Source organism: Malania oleifera, chromosome 10 (assembly GCF_029873635.1).
Source record: "Malania oleifera isolate guangnan ecotype guangnan chromosome 10, ASM2987363v1, whole genome shotgun sequence".
Lineage (NCBI taxonomy): Eukaryota > Viridiplantae > Streptophyta > Magnoliopsida > Santalales > Ximeniaceae > Malania > Malania oleifera.
In genome coordinates this window covers 39,912,250-39,926,651 of record NC_080426.1, presented here as the reverse complement: position 1 = coordinate 39,926,651, position 14,402 = coordinate 39,912,250, and the positions used below count along the sequence as shown (strand labels likewise).

Genomic DNA, 14,402 nt, shown 5'->3' with positions numbered 1-14,402 from the left:
CCCTGCTCAGAACCAACAGCTGCATTCACATTTGAATGATTTATGACAGATCTATTTTTCTCTTGTCCTTTGTACCCTGCTAGGTATCCATGTAATCTGTAGCATTTATCTGCTGTGTTGCCTGGCATTTGGCAATGAGTACATGTGAGTTTGTTCGGATTTGCTTTGAAGCATCTCTCCAGAGAGTGTCCTGGCATTTTGTATAAGGTACAATAATACCTATCCTTCCTTTGCATCCGAGCAGATTGTTTGCCAAAATTCTCTTTGCTCACCAAAGCCATAGGGTCACTCCCAAGGTTGTTTGTAGAGATTTCCCTTCGCTTTTCTTCTTGCTGGATAATGGAGTAAACCTCATTCAAGCTAGGAAAGGGTTTGATCAGCAGTATCTGTGCTTTAATAGCTTTGTACGTATCATTGAGCCCCATCAAGAACTTCATTACACAGTCCCTTTGCTGATTTTAAACTACAACCCTTAACCCTCCACAGGTACAGTTAGGAATTGATTCATAGTTGAATAATTTATCAAGCAAGGTTTTGAGTTTAAAGAAGTAAATGGTTACTGAGTCTTGATCTTGCTTGAGGTTTGTGATGCCTTGCTTCATCTCAAAAATTATGGGAGCATTTTGCTGAGCAAAGCGTTGCTCCAGCTCCAACCAAAGTTGATGCGCAGTTTCTGCATATATGGTGTTGGATTTGATATCAACTGTCATTGTGTTCTGCATCCACGTTAACACGATATCGTTGCACCTTAGTCAGTGTTCCATCAGAGGATCATTAGGGTCAGAAGGTTCACATATGGTACCATCAATGAATCCGAGTTTGTTCTTAATCCGCAAAGCCCTCTTCATGGATCTAGCCCAAGAATGGTAGTTGCTGCAGTCCAAAGTGTGTGTGATGAGCATGGCACCTGAACCATCACTGCTACCAATAAAATAAGGGCTGGTGGGTTGCGTTGGGTCATGAGGAATAGCTGCTGGTGAATTGGTGTTTGGTGGTGGATTTGGAGGAGTGGTTTGGCTGGTATTGAAGGATTCATCCATCGTGTCTCTGATACCATGTAAGAATTTGACTCTACTATTGTGAGTGGTGCTGAACTTCAATGAATCAAACAGAGAGGGGAAGAAGGAAATGTAGAACAGAGGGAAAACAAAATGGCAATGGAATTCTCTCGCACTCCTTCTGTATTGGATTAGTAAAGAATATATACAGTATAAAAAAGGAATCAAAAATCGTTAGAGGCTAACTCCAGGAATAAATGAAAATAGTTATTGCTAACAAATCCCCGTAACAGAATGGAGAAAGAATAAAACAAATTAAAATAAATGAAAAAAAAAAAAAAAGAATTGTGCAGGTACGGTTATGAGCAGCTGCCTGTACCAAGTTCAGGTTTCTTCATTCTTCAATAGACCTTCCCCAGCATCTACTCCTACTCCCGTAGCCATACACAACTAGAGAAGGCCTCCGCCAACTTCCATCTCTACCGAGCCGACTCGGCCAACAAGCCTACTCCCCGGCTCTCTCCCGGACTCACAGATTCTCTCTGTGATATCTCAAGACTCGTTGAAGCCATAGCGAACTCACAACAATACCGAGTTCAGGCCTTGATAGAAGAAATCTGTCTACCAAGGTAAGGTTTGATTTCCATTGAAGCTCGGTTTGAGTTTCTTGGGGCGGATTGTTCGATTTGTAGTGGTTTTGGTCTCGGGAAGCTTCGTGCTTGGTGCTTCTGGTGGCCTACCTTGCAATTTAAATCCTTAATGATTTGGTGCTTTTGGGAGTTTAGATCTGCTATTGTGGTTGATTGTGTGTTGCTGGTCTGTGAAGGTTTTTATTTTTATTTTTTGGATTATGCACCGGGTTTCCACGTGTTCGTTTTACGGTCCACGTGACTAATCCCGCGCCCCTTGAAACCTACCCCACAACTCCAAAGGGAGATAAATTTTAGGAATCCAGGGACGGAAATGAAATGGTTCATGTGGCCTCCTTTTTTTTTTTTTTCCCTATCCTGGTGTTCTTCGTTGCTTCTGGGATGGTTTTGTGCTCGGTTCTAACTTGAATGCATGCTGCTAACTTTGGTTATTCATTTAATCAAAGTGTTTTAGTGTGTCTTTCTTCTGGTTCTATCAGTTGACTCGAAACTTTGCTCTGATACACACTATTACACGCACAAAAAACCCACACATAGACACTGCCAGAACACATTCACTCCCACGCACACACTTTAACACCTGCCACCAACTCCGACAACCTCACTGTCTTCTTTGCGGAGCACCCTCAATTCATGAACAATGATTTCTACATAACTGGAGAATCATATACAGGGCATTTTATTCCTGCCGTAGCTGCTCGAGTCCATCAAGGAAACAAAGCTAAAGATGGAATTCGTATAAACTTGAAGGGATTTGCCATTGGAAATGAACTCACTGATCCCGCAATCCAAAACAAAGCTTACACTGATTATGCATTGAACATGGGGATTATTAAGAAAACTAATTAAAATCGCATTAAGAAGATCATTCCAATGTGTGAAATGGTGATAAAACTCTGTGGCACTGATGGTACAATCTCTTGCATGGCTTCATATTTTGTTTGTAATACCATATTCAGTAGTATAATGTTGCTTGTTGGTGATGCTAACTACTATGACATTAGAAATAAGTGTGAGGGGAGCCTCTGCTATGACCTCTCGAACATGGAGAAATTTCTGAACTAGAGGTCTCTCAGGGATGCTGTAACGACTCGAAGAATAATGGTATTTAAATAATAAAGGGGGAGAGAAATGGAAACAGGAATAGAAGGAAGCAGCCGACTTTGGATGTAATAATCCCAAGAAATTTTCCAGGTCTCATCAATGAACACAAGGGGTTTCGTCGACGAGGGTTCTTTAAGATCTCGTCAACGAGGTTCCGTCTCGTCGACAAGAAGATACCGAGAGAGGATTTTTTGGAAGTATGGAATTCGTCGACGAGGGTGCAGGTTTGTCGACGAACTTTCTACAGGCCTCGTCGACGAGGTGACGTGGCTTGTCGACAAATCCCGCAGTATAAATAGTGTTAAACTCATTTTCTTGCATAGGAAACTCACTGAAACCCTCTTTTTTCTCTCTTTATGGCCTCTCCCTTCTTTCTCTTCAAATTCGGCCCTGTTAGTCGCCAAATCGACGATCTAAGGCCACCACAACGCTCATGGGGAAGTTCTCTCCAAGTCTACAGGAGTGAATCGTCGGTGTAACGGAGTTGGATTTCATCCCAGATTCAGGGTAAGGTCTTTTAAGCAATATTTGGCTTTCCAGCAGTTATAGGAAATGTTGTAGACATAGAAATAGTAATATTTTGTTTTGGGATATATGGTTTTCAGGGTGTTGAGTGGAGAACCCAGCAAGTGTAGGACCCGTCTCAGTGAGGGGTTTTTAACAAGAATCAGGTAAGGGAAATATGCTATGCTAGACAGTTCTAGAATGGTTTTCAGTATGAAATGTATATTTTTACCAGGTTATTATTCACAGCAGAACTTTCTACAATTTATCAATTATGAATAATATGTTTTAAATTACTGTGTGGCTTGAGAATATAGATATAGTATAGAAACATGTTTTATAATATTTTTCAGAGTTATGTTTTACAGAATATACAGACAGTGGATATGTTTTATAGCAATTACAGAATACCATGATTATACAGTTTACAGTACCATGACATACAAATTTACAGTTAATTTCAGAAACACAGTTGATATAGATACAGTTTACTACAGCGTCATGGTTGATACAGTTATTACAAAATCATGGTAAAATAGATAGTTGTATATAGAGATGTATTATATTATATAGTATTAGACCCTGATGGACCATTACAGATATAGTTTACAGAGCACGATACCATTGTTACATACAGTATAAAGTGCAACCACCTATTCAGATAATACGTGGTAGGTAGGTCGATCGCATGCCCATGAGTGGATAGGCTCCCCATCAGATATGAGTTGAGGAGGGTTGATCAGACTGACGGAGTATAGTGGTTTATCCTAGTCGGCCAACTAGGATAGATCCCGCCTACAGGCCGCACAACCCTGTCATCAGGGGTTAAATCATGACATACAGTTATCCACAGGGAAATTTTCAGTTATTATTATGTATATACAGATTTACAGAGACAGAGAATATATTTATGTACATTAGAAGTCTTTTGAGTAGAAACCTAAAGTACAGATATGTTACGTAACATGGAAAAGGTGGTGGTTTATATTACTTGTATTGTTGTAACAACTCGGAGAGTAATGGTATTTAAATAATAAAAAGAATGGGAAATGGAAACTGGAAACAAACAGAGGCAGTCGACGACATTGCATTTTGGAATGCATAATTTCGAGGAATTTTTCAGCTCCTCGTCGACGAGGGTATAATAGGAGCTCATCGACGAGGCTAGGATTCGTCGACGAGAAGATACCGAGAGAGATTTTGGGCAGTCTGAATTTCGTCAACGAAGAGTGGGTTTCTGCGACGAAATTATTAAAGGACTCGTCAACGAATCCAGCCCTATAAATAGTGAAAAACTCACATTTTTTATGGAAATCGTGCAGAAACCCTCTCTCTTTGATCCTTCAGTTCCTTCCCCTTCTATCTTCAATTTCGGATTGGATTTTTGCCGGTTTGAGAATCTGAAACCACCACGACGCTCTTGGAAAAGTTCTCTGCAAGTATACCGGAGCGGATCGTCGGTGGTGCTGAGTTTGAAACCGTCCCAAATCTAGGGAAAGGCTTTTTACTCAGTATTTGGTTATTTGACAGTTGTAGGAAGTGTTATACGCGTAGAAATACTAAACTTTAGTTCTGTGAAATGCTGTTTCCAGGGTGTTGAGTTAGGAACCTTGCGGACGCGAGACAGATTTTCTTAAGGGTTCTTTAGGAATCAGGTAAGGGGATAAATTAAGCTAATATGTTATGAAAATATGTATATTGTTATAGCATTCAATTTTGAAAAATAAATATATTATATATTATTTATATATTTGGAAAAATACTGTTAAAAATGATAGTATGTTAAATAAGTGGAAAACATGTTAGTGTGGCATGAGTAGAAATTGCTATGAAATACTGTTTTCTGAGAATGTGTTAATGATACGGATTTTTATAATGGAAAACCGGCGTACGGGTCGAGATTTTTATATGTTTTGCCGGTGTATAGGTCGTGCTATGTGTATGATTTGCCAGCGTACGGGCTAAGCTATAGATTTATTTTGCCGGCGTACGGGCCGTGCTATGGATGTGATTTGCCAATGTATGGGCTGAGTTATGTATATGATTTTCCAGCGTACGGACTGAGCTATGGATGTGATTTGCCAGCGTACGGGCTCTGCTATGATATGATTTGCCGGCGTACGAACCGAGCTATGATAAAATGTGAAATACCGGCGTACAGGCCGATGATTTTCATGATATACATATATATATATATATATATATATATATATGCAAAATGATATGATTGATTTGATAATTAATGATATGAAATATTCATGTTTCATAGTTTCAGTATATGTTATATATGATATCAAAACTTGATTTGTTTGGTCTATGCTAGCACTTGCACGGTACCATTGCTATGTGTCCATGGTCTTCGTGATCATGATATCTGTGTTAATGCCGCTGTATGGAGTGGTGTGAGATTGGATGGTCGATGTGGTTTTAAAGAAGTGTGTGAGCGCCCCTGGTGTATGGACCAGGTCAAGCATACCCATCAGACTTATAGACTGTACTTTTGACTTGGCAGTGGTCGGCCAACCATTGTCAGGTCCTGCCTTCAGGTCACACAAACCAGTCATGTGGGGTAATACATGATAATAGCCAGCTAACCTACCAGGAATGTTTTTGTATTATTATTATATGATATGATATGATATATGTTTATGAAAATGTAATACGTTCTGCCATGTTTTGATGATATATATGTTTCCCCAGATCTAACATAACAATTTACTGAATATGTTTTGTATGGTATATGTACAACACGGAATACTCATGTTACCACACACTAGTATTAGTTTATTTCCCTTACTGAGAGGTGTCTCACCCCAAAATTTTATAAACTTTTCAAGAGCCCCAGATAGGAAAGCAGGAAAAGCCCCGCTAATCTAGAACTATTTGTCTGCCCTCTTTGAAGGGTAAGTTCTAGTAGGGACAAATGGATTTTGTGGGAAATGTCCCTAAATTTTGTTTTTGGGATGTATATACTGAAATACAGTGGATATAGTAACTCTGGTATTTATGGTAATGTGATGGTTGTTTTCGTATTTATAATATTGTGATTGTATGTTTCCTGCTGCTTAGGCTTCTGTTATGTGTTCTGATGTATCCCTGGTACTCACGAGTCCAGGTAAATTATGATCTGTTGAGTTGAGGATTGTGATTTTATAATGTGAAAAAAAATATGGAAATTAAGCAGGTCGTCACAATTGTATTTCCAAATTCAGTTATACATGATTATATAGTAATAGATTTTCATAGTATTGTAACTTATTTGCCACACACTAGTAATAGCATATTTCGTCTTACTCAGCATCGTCTCATCCTATTAAATTAATACTTTTCATGTGATCCAGTTTGGCGAGCAGATCAGGCTCGCAAATAGAGGAGGTTACAGTTCAAACTTGTCAGTAAAGTGAGTATTTTAGGAAGGTTACTCAGTTGAGGGTATTTTGAAAAACAGTCGTATATGTATATTTTGGGAACATTTTAGCACTTTGGTATTATATATTTTCTTAATTGTTTTTATATGAACTCCGCTTCTCGCTGCTTAGGTTGATGGTTTGATTTAATCTAATAGGTATCAGAGCATTATAAATTCATAGTATAAAGAGAAAAAAAACATAACTGAAAAATAAATAACAGGTCGTTACAGATGCACTTGGAGTTGGTGACTTAGACTTTGTTTCTTGTAGCCCTACAGTGTCTCAGGCCATGCTGGTGGACTGGATGAGAAATCTAAAAGTTGGTATTCCTGCTCTTCTTGAAGATGGGGTCAAGTTGCTAGTTTATGTTGGAGAATATGATCTCATCCGCAACTGGCTTGGTAACTTAAGGTGCGTTCATGCCATGGAATGGTCCGGTCAGAAAGAGTTTGTAGCATCTCCTGATACCCCTTTTATAGTTGATGGTTCAGTGGCTGGAATGTTGAAAAGCCATGGGCCTGTTGCCTTCCTCAAGGTCCACGACGCGGGTCATATGGTTCCTATGGATCAGCCCAAGGCTGCATTAGAGATGCTGAAGAGGTGGACTCGGGGTAAACTTCCAAAAAACCCACTGCGCACACACACACACACACAGTCTCACACACCCATACACGCGCCACTCACACACATCTAACACCTACTGCTACAACACAGAACACACAATAAAAAACACCTGCAGCTACGCACATGCGAATACACACAGTGAAATACACACACAGCACCAATACACACTCACACATCACTCACATCCGCCCGTAGCACACATGCACCCGCAACAGTGCACACACATAACACCAGTACACGTACACACTAATGTACACGGCTATATACCCACATCATCAACTCCGGCAACCCCACTCCACGACACTAATCACTGTCACCACTCAGCTTCCACCCAGAACAGAGCACGACTCCATGCTGCTTGCTGCCTGCAACCTGAGCACAGCAACCCGAATTCCCGACCACAACTCCGGCGACCCAACATTTACTCCCAGCCGTAGCTGTCTTCATTGCCAGCTCCAACCTCCAACAGACAGCCCCCTCCTGGTCTCCACATCCTGCCATCCACCACCATCTCTCACACACACTCACACACACACCCACTCACGCATGCATGCACGCCACCCACACACACACACAAGCACATGCACTCATCTTACTCTATTTTTGTATTCGTTTAGAATTATAACATCCATGTATTTATTTTGCCTTTCTTTCGCTGTCATTACTGTATAGTATTGATGCTAATTTGTTGTTTTTATTTTCCAATATTTGTGGGTCTTTCTTGTTGTGATACCGGTTAGCGATTTCATTTTGCTATTATGTTTATTGGTTGAAATTTGTTAATGAGTTAAATCTTATCATGGTTAGTGCATATACGTTGGGTGATTCATATTATAGTCATAGGTTTCCACATTATAGTTATATCATATTATCCTTTTTTAGGTTTGACTTTTGTTATTTTTTATTGTTATCTTTTCGATATTTGAGATTAGAGAGATATGGAAAATTACAAAAATTAGAAAAGATAAAATTGAAAAAATGTTTCGGAACATGAAGACCATCCCCATCCCGATACACTCACTCTCACGCACTCCCACAAAATCACCGCATGTTGGCTTGTCTAGTCTCGACGAAGATCTTAAAATGCTTTTCCCCCCGGACCAGTCAACGTTTGACCGGTTTGTCATTCCCCGAATCAGTTTACGTCGATTTTCTCCATTTCACTTATATATTATTATATTCAGAAAATTCATTAAAAAAATCACAAAATTCTCCAAAAATCCAAAAAATATTTTCATATTTTGATTTCCATGCTTTTTATTTGGCGTTCTTTTAAAGGTCGGGAAAAATCACAGAAAATCACACAAAAAAAAAAATTTTCACACTTTAGAAAAATCACAAAAAGTTTTTTAGGCACATAAAATCATTTCCATTCCGAAAAAATTTCAAAAACCTCTTGGAATAGTATTTTCTTACTTAGAAAAAAACATACAAATTTCAAAAGCCCCCGAGAGGGTATTTTGTACCCTATTTTCTTGATTTTCCTTTCCGATGATTGCAACCAAGGGCATGGACTTTTCATAGTATTGGAATGCCCCGGTTATGAGGGAATACCTATATAGTATTTTCACTCTTTTGATTTTTGAAAATGAGTAATTTTGACAGACTTATTAAATTTATTTTGGGATAATTTTTGATTAATCTGGTACCGTTCGTAAGAATGGGCGTGTAGGGGGTGCTAATACCTTCCTTTGGCCTAACCGTACTCCGAAACCCGACTCTGGTAAAGCAAACCGATTCTACCCTTAACGGGGTAGCAATCAAGTGTTCTAACCGCACTTCAAAAGGTTAGTGGCGACTCCATCACACATTATTTCTTTCCACGAAAAATCACATTTTCCAAATCACACATCCCATTTCTCCCAGTTCGTAGCCGTACCCACATTTTTGCTAGAGGGTGGTTTTCTCTAGCTGGGTCCGGGACGTTGCTACACTTGGCTTGGGCTCAAGCCTAATAGAGGCTTTGATTGGATTTCGGGCTTCGGTCCACTGCTGGGCCGAGCCAATCGAGCCTAGGCTAAACTGTTTAGGTCTATAGAATTTGGGCTTGTGAAATTTGATTTGGGCCTTTGAAATATTGATTTGGGCTTTTTAAAATTTGGCTTTACTTGGGTTTGAACTCAGGCCTATTGGTAACTTTAAAACAAATTTGGGCTCGAGCTCATTTGTAAATTTTTTAAAACAAAAATTGGGCTTAGGCCCATTTGGGAAACTTGCTGCGAATTATAAAACAAGAAAATTTGGGCTTAGGCCCAAGTATTAATGAACCTAGGTCTGACAATCTTTAAATCAAATAGATCGGGTTAACCCGACCAAGTGGATTGGGTCACTGGGTCCTTAACTCAAATGGGTTGGGTCACTAACTCAAAGTGGACTGGGTTCAATGAACCGAATCTTTCTTACAGCATATTTTCACACCAAAATAAAATTCAGAAAAAAATTGAAATTAAGACCTACCTCTAGTCTTCAACTCCACCAATCTTTAAGTCCCCCTTTTGCTACAATTTTAAAACCCAAAATTTGATCTCTGGAGCCTCTGAATTCTAGAAAATTTTCTTGCAATTATGTGTGCATAATTCACTATATCTGAATGTCTCGTCTGAATGCTTCTGTGTGTATCCCTCTTTCTATCACAATATGTCTAAATTTCTCTCCGTAATTATTACACTGAGTATCTTTCCTCTTTGTAATGCTCTCACCGTGTATATGCGAATTTGTATCTCCCCTTCACTGTCTGAATGCTTCACTATTTATAGGCTTTTGAGGACTATTTGAACTTAATTGTGATTGGCTTGATTAATTATGATTTACTCAATTAGTTTTCAATCTTCTCAATCAGCAATTCAGTTTAAACTGTCCCATTTAATTCTGAATTTCAGCACATGTTTAACCTTTTTTTTTTCTTTTCTCGCAAGTTGCAGATTGAAGACTACTTGGCCTACTTCTTGTTTTTTTTTTTTTTTCTATTTTTATTTACTTTTTTCAATGTAATAAGACTACTTCTTAATTTTATATAAAATATTAAAATTTTTAATTTTATTTTTATTATATAAGACCCAAAACAATTTGGAGTGTTTACAATGATGTAATAGGTACAACACTGAGAATGAATTATTAAAGTTTGATAGGAAGGTAAGTATAACATTTATGTTCATGTGAAAAACTTTAAACCGACTCAAAAAGGATGGTGAACAAAATTATTGCTCCTCCTCATCAATCATTGTATTAAGACTTATCTCAACCCATGCACCCACAATCTCCAGCCTCTAGTGAAATCTGAATATGGGCATCCATGATGGGATATACCTGTTTGAAAAATGAGTGAAAGTTGGAAAAGCAGGCCTCCTGGCTAGCTACTCCACTCCCCCATCGCCTGCATCCCATCCATGACTCTATTCATATATATATATATCCATCCATCCCTCACCTCACCTATTATATATATATATATATATATATATATATATATATATATATATATATATGTGCGTACGTGCTGATCCTAAGAGCTGCCTCGCGCGCGGCCGCCATTTTTGTACCACCCCAACTGTCCTATACATATATATATTTATATGTCTGGTTTCACGTGATGAACAAAAGCGTCACATGGTATTTCAATTCATTAATTGGGTGACTTGGGTCTAATGATTCTCTTATTCTCTCTCTCTCTCTCTCTCTCTCTCTCTCTCTCTCTCATACACACAAGCATAGAATATTGTGGGTGCTAAGGATACGATCTAAATATAAAATAAAGATACACTCCATGCATAATTTCAACACAGGATCCACCCCCACCCCCCACTTGGCTCAACTCCCAATCACCCAATTTAATTTGGCCATCCTCTCTCTCTCTCTCTCTCTCTCTCTCTCTCTCTCTCTGTAAACTATGAATAACTAAGATATTGTTTGGAATTATACATTTCAGATGTTAAATTTAAATTTGATTTAATTTTTTAATATAATTTTTTATACGCCCAAAATAATCTAACCAATGAGGGCAAGTCAACGCCTAGCTCGCACCTTCTCCGGGTCTGATATCCTGACGAGAGATCAGCTCCAACCTAATAAAGAGGATGAGAGATCCATGCCAATGACTTTAATAGCCGAGTAATAGGTGCACGCACTTATGGCTGGGGAGCGATTCACGCCCCCGCGCAGTAAATTCGAGCCAACCTACGGTCAACTCGAGCCCCTATAAGAAGGGATCTGGAGGGAAGGCCAAGGTAAGTCACTAAACATTATTCTACTATTGCGTTCAACCTCTCTAAAAGCATTCCCCTTACTTAGGCATCGAAGTGATCCCCCGAAGTACACCCTGGGTCCTCCAAGCCTTTCTTTTCTTCTCCTTTCAGGTCAATGGGAGTCGAAGGAGCATCCCTGCTATTTTTACCTCGCAACAGTTGGCGCCGTCTGTGGGAACCTGCTTTTAGGAGGCAATCATATCTTGCTCTCGACTTTCGACATTCTAGTAATGCTGACCTCACATAGTTCTACCTCCATCCTTGCTGCAAAAGAACCATCCCAGTCCATCTAATCCATGCCCACAGAGTCATCGGGTGTCAGTAGGGAGGAGTTCCTCGCTTTCCAAAAGGAAATAAAGGATATGCTCAACCAACTCTTACAACAAAAGAGTCAAGAAGGGCATGTCCTCCACCAACCGCAAGAGAACCCCAGCACAGACAAGCTAGCTAACAAACTAGTGAAGAACAAGGAGAAAACCTACCCCAACAAGAAAGTAGAAGATGCAAACAGCGTAGACGTCAACCAAGAAAGATCCACGGAGCTCGAAGAAAGAATCAAGAAGATAGATCGTATAGAGAAGATGATGAAAGAGGGCAGAACCAAACACTACTATGGGGAAGCATCCCTAAGGTCCTCGGAGCCGTCATTCAACAAAGAAATTATGGAGGCTCCATTGCCTAGTAGATTCAAGATGCCCACCTTTGAAAGGTACGAAGGTTTGTCTGACCCAATTGATCGCCTAGATAATTTTAAAATGTTGATGCAGTTGCAAGGGGCTCCAGACGCCATCATGTGTTGAGCTTTTGCAACCACCCCTAAGGGTACTGCCAGAGACTGATATCGAACTCTTCGACCAGGATCCATTGGTTCCTTGCAAAAGATGGAACAAATATTCACCGGCCACTTCCTTAGTAGCCGGAGAGTTGTTAAAACAACGGGCCATCTCATGAGTATGGCGCAAGGGGAGCAGGAGACTCTAAAGAACTTCATGCATCGATTCAACACAGCAACCCTAGAAATCCGCAACTTAGACATAGGGGTGGCTTTGGCAGTCTTGACAACAGCTCTCCAACCCGGAAGCTTCTTATACTCCCTAGGAAAAAAACCGCCGGTGGATATGGGGGAGCTAATGATCCGAGCAGAGAAATACATCAACCTGGAGGAGATGATGGATATGAGAGGAAGTCGCATAGAGCGGAAAAGGAAAAACAATAGCAGAGAATCAGGAGACTCCTATAGATCCATAAAAAGGCATGAGACTAGTGCGCTGTACCCAGGCCCAAAGATAAGCGGACAGCATAACAAGTTCTCCACCTACACACCCCTGAATGTACCGCGCTCGGAGTTACTGATGCAGATCAGAAAGAAGGACTACATCTCGTGGTCTGAACCCATGCGAACGCCTCTACACAAGCGGAACATGTCCAAGTTCTCCGCATTCCATAGGGATCATGGCCACGACACAGAAGAATGCATTCAGTTGAAGAAAGAAATTGAAGTCCTAATAAGAAAGGGACACCTGTCGAAGTTTATAAAGAAAGAAAATCCACAAAGGGAACCTCTCGAGCAAAGGAGGCATGGCGTAAAAGAGAAGGAAGAGGAGGTCATAAGGGAAATTGCGGTGATCTTCGGAGGATCCGCTAGTGGAGGAGATAGCGGGAGTGCCCACAAAAGATATGCTAAACAGGTGTTGTCGATGGAGAAGGGGGAAACCAGTAGCAAACGAAACAAAAAAGATGACATCATAACCTTTGACAGCGGAGACGAAGAAGGGGTGCAGCAGCCACATGATGACGCACTAGTGCTCTCCCTACTTGTGGCCAATTACATGGTTAGACGCATATTGATAGATAATGGGAGCTCGGCTAACATCATGTTCTGGTTGGTCCTGGTTGGAATGAAGATCGGCAAGGAACGACTCAAGCCGATCTCGACCCCCCTGGTAGGATTCGGGGGAGACATTGTTCACCCCTTAGGTACAATCACGCTACCGGTGACAATAGGGACGACCTCGCAACAGGTTACGACGCTGACAGAATTCCTGGTGGTCGACCGACCTTCGATGTACAATGTCATCTTGGGTCGCCCTTTCCTTAGCACAGTTTGGGCTGTAACGTCAACATACCACCTCAAAATCAAATTCCCTACACCACAAGGGATAGGATTTGCCAAGGGAGATCAGGCCGCTGCTCGGAGTTGCTATGTAATGGCCCTGAAAGGGAAGATGGAGGCTAGAGAAGCTTTAACGGTGGAAGATCTAGAAGTAAGGGGAGAGTATCCCTAGATCAGTATAGTAGATAAAGACATCAGACATATACCACTGAAGGGCCACCAGGAGAGAAATATACATATCGGAAATCACCTGTCCGATACCTTGAAAGCGGAGCTGAGTGAACTGTTGGACGAATTCGCTGATTTGTTCACCTGGTCGGCTGCAGACATGCCCAACATCGACCCTGCAGTCATAGAACACAGGCTGCAGGTCGACCCCAACCACCGACTTGTGAAGTAGAAAAAAAGGAGCTTCGCAATGTAGCGGATCAAAATAATTAATGAGGAAGTGACGAAGTTAGTGCAAGCCAACTTCATCAGGGAGGTAGACTACCCGGAGTGGCTGAACAACATGGTTCTAGTAAGAAAGTCGAACGAAAAATGGCGCACTTGCATAGACTTCACTGACCTGAATAAGGCGTGCCCAAAAGACAGCTTCCCTCTTCCTCAAATCGACCAGCTAGTGGATTCAACCTCAGGGCACGAGCTCCTCAGCTTCATGGATGCCTACTCAGGATACAACCAAATCTCTATGAGTCGAGCAGACGAAGAAAAAACATCTTTCATCATCGAAAGGGGTTTGTATTGTTACCGGGTAA

General features: G+C 40.6%; 1 pseudogene; it reads left to right on the top strand.

The window, feature by feature from the left end:
- Positions 1–1,359: 1,359 nt before the first annotated feature.
- Positions 1,360–12,482, top strand: LOC131166631 (serine carboxypeptidase-like; annotated as a pseudogene).
- The last annotated feature ends 1,920 nt before the right edge of the window (positions 12,483–14,402 follow it).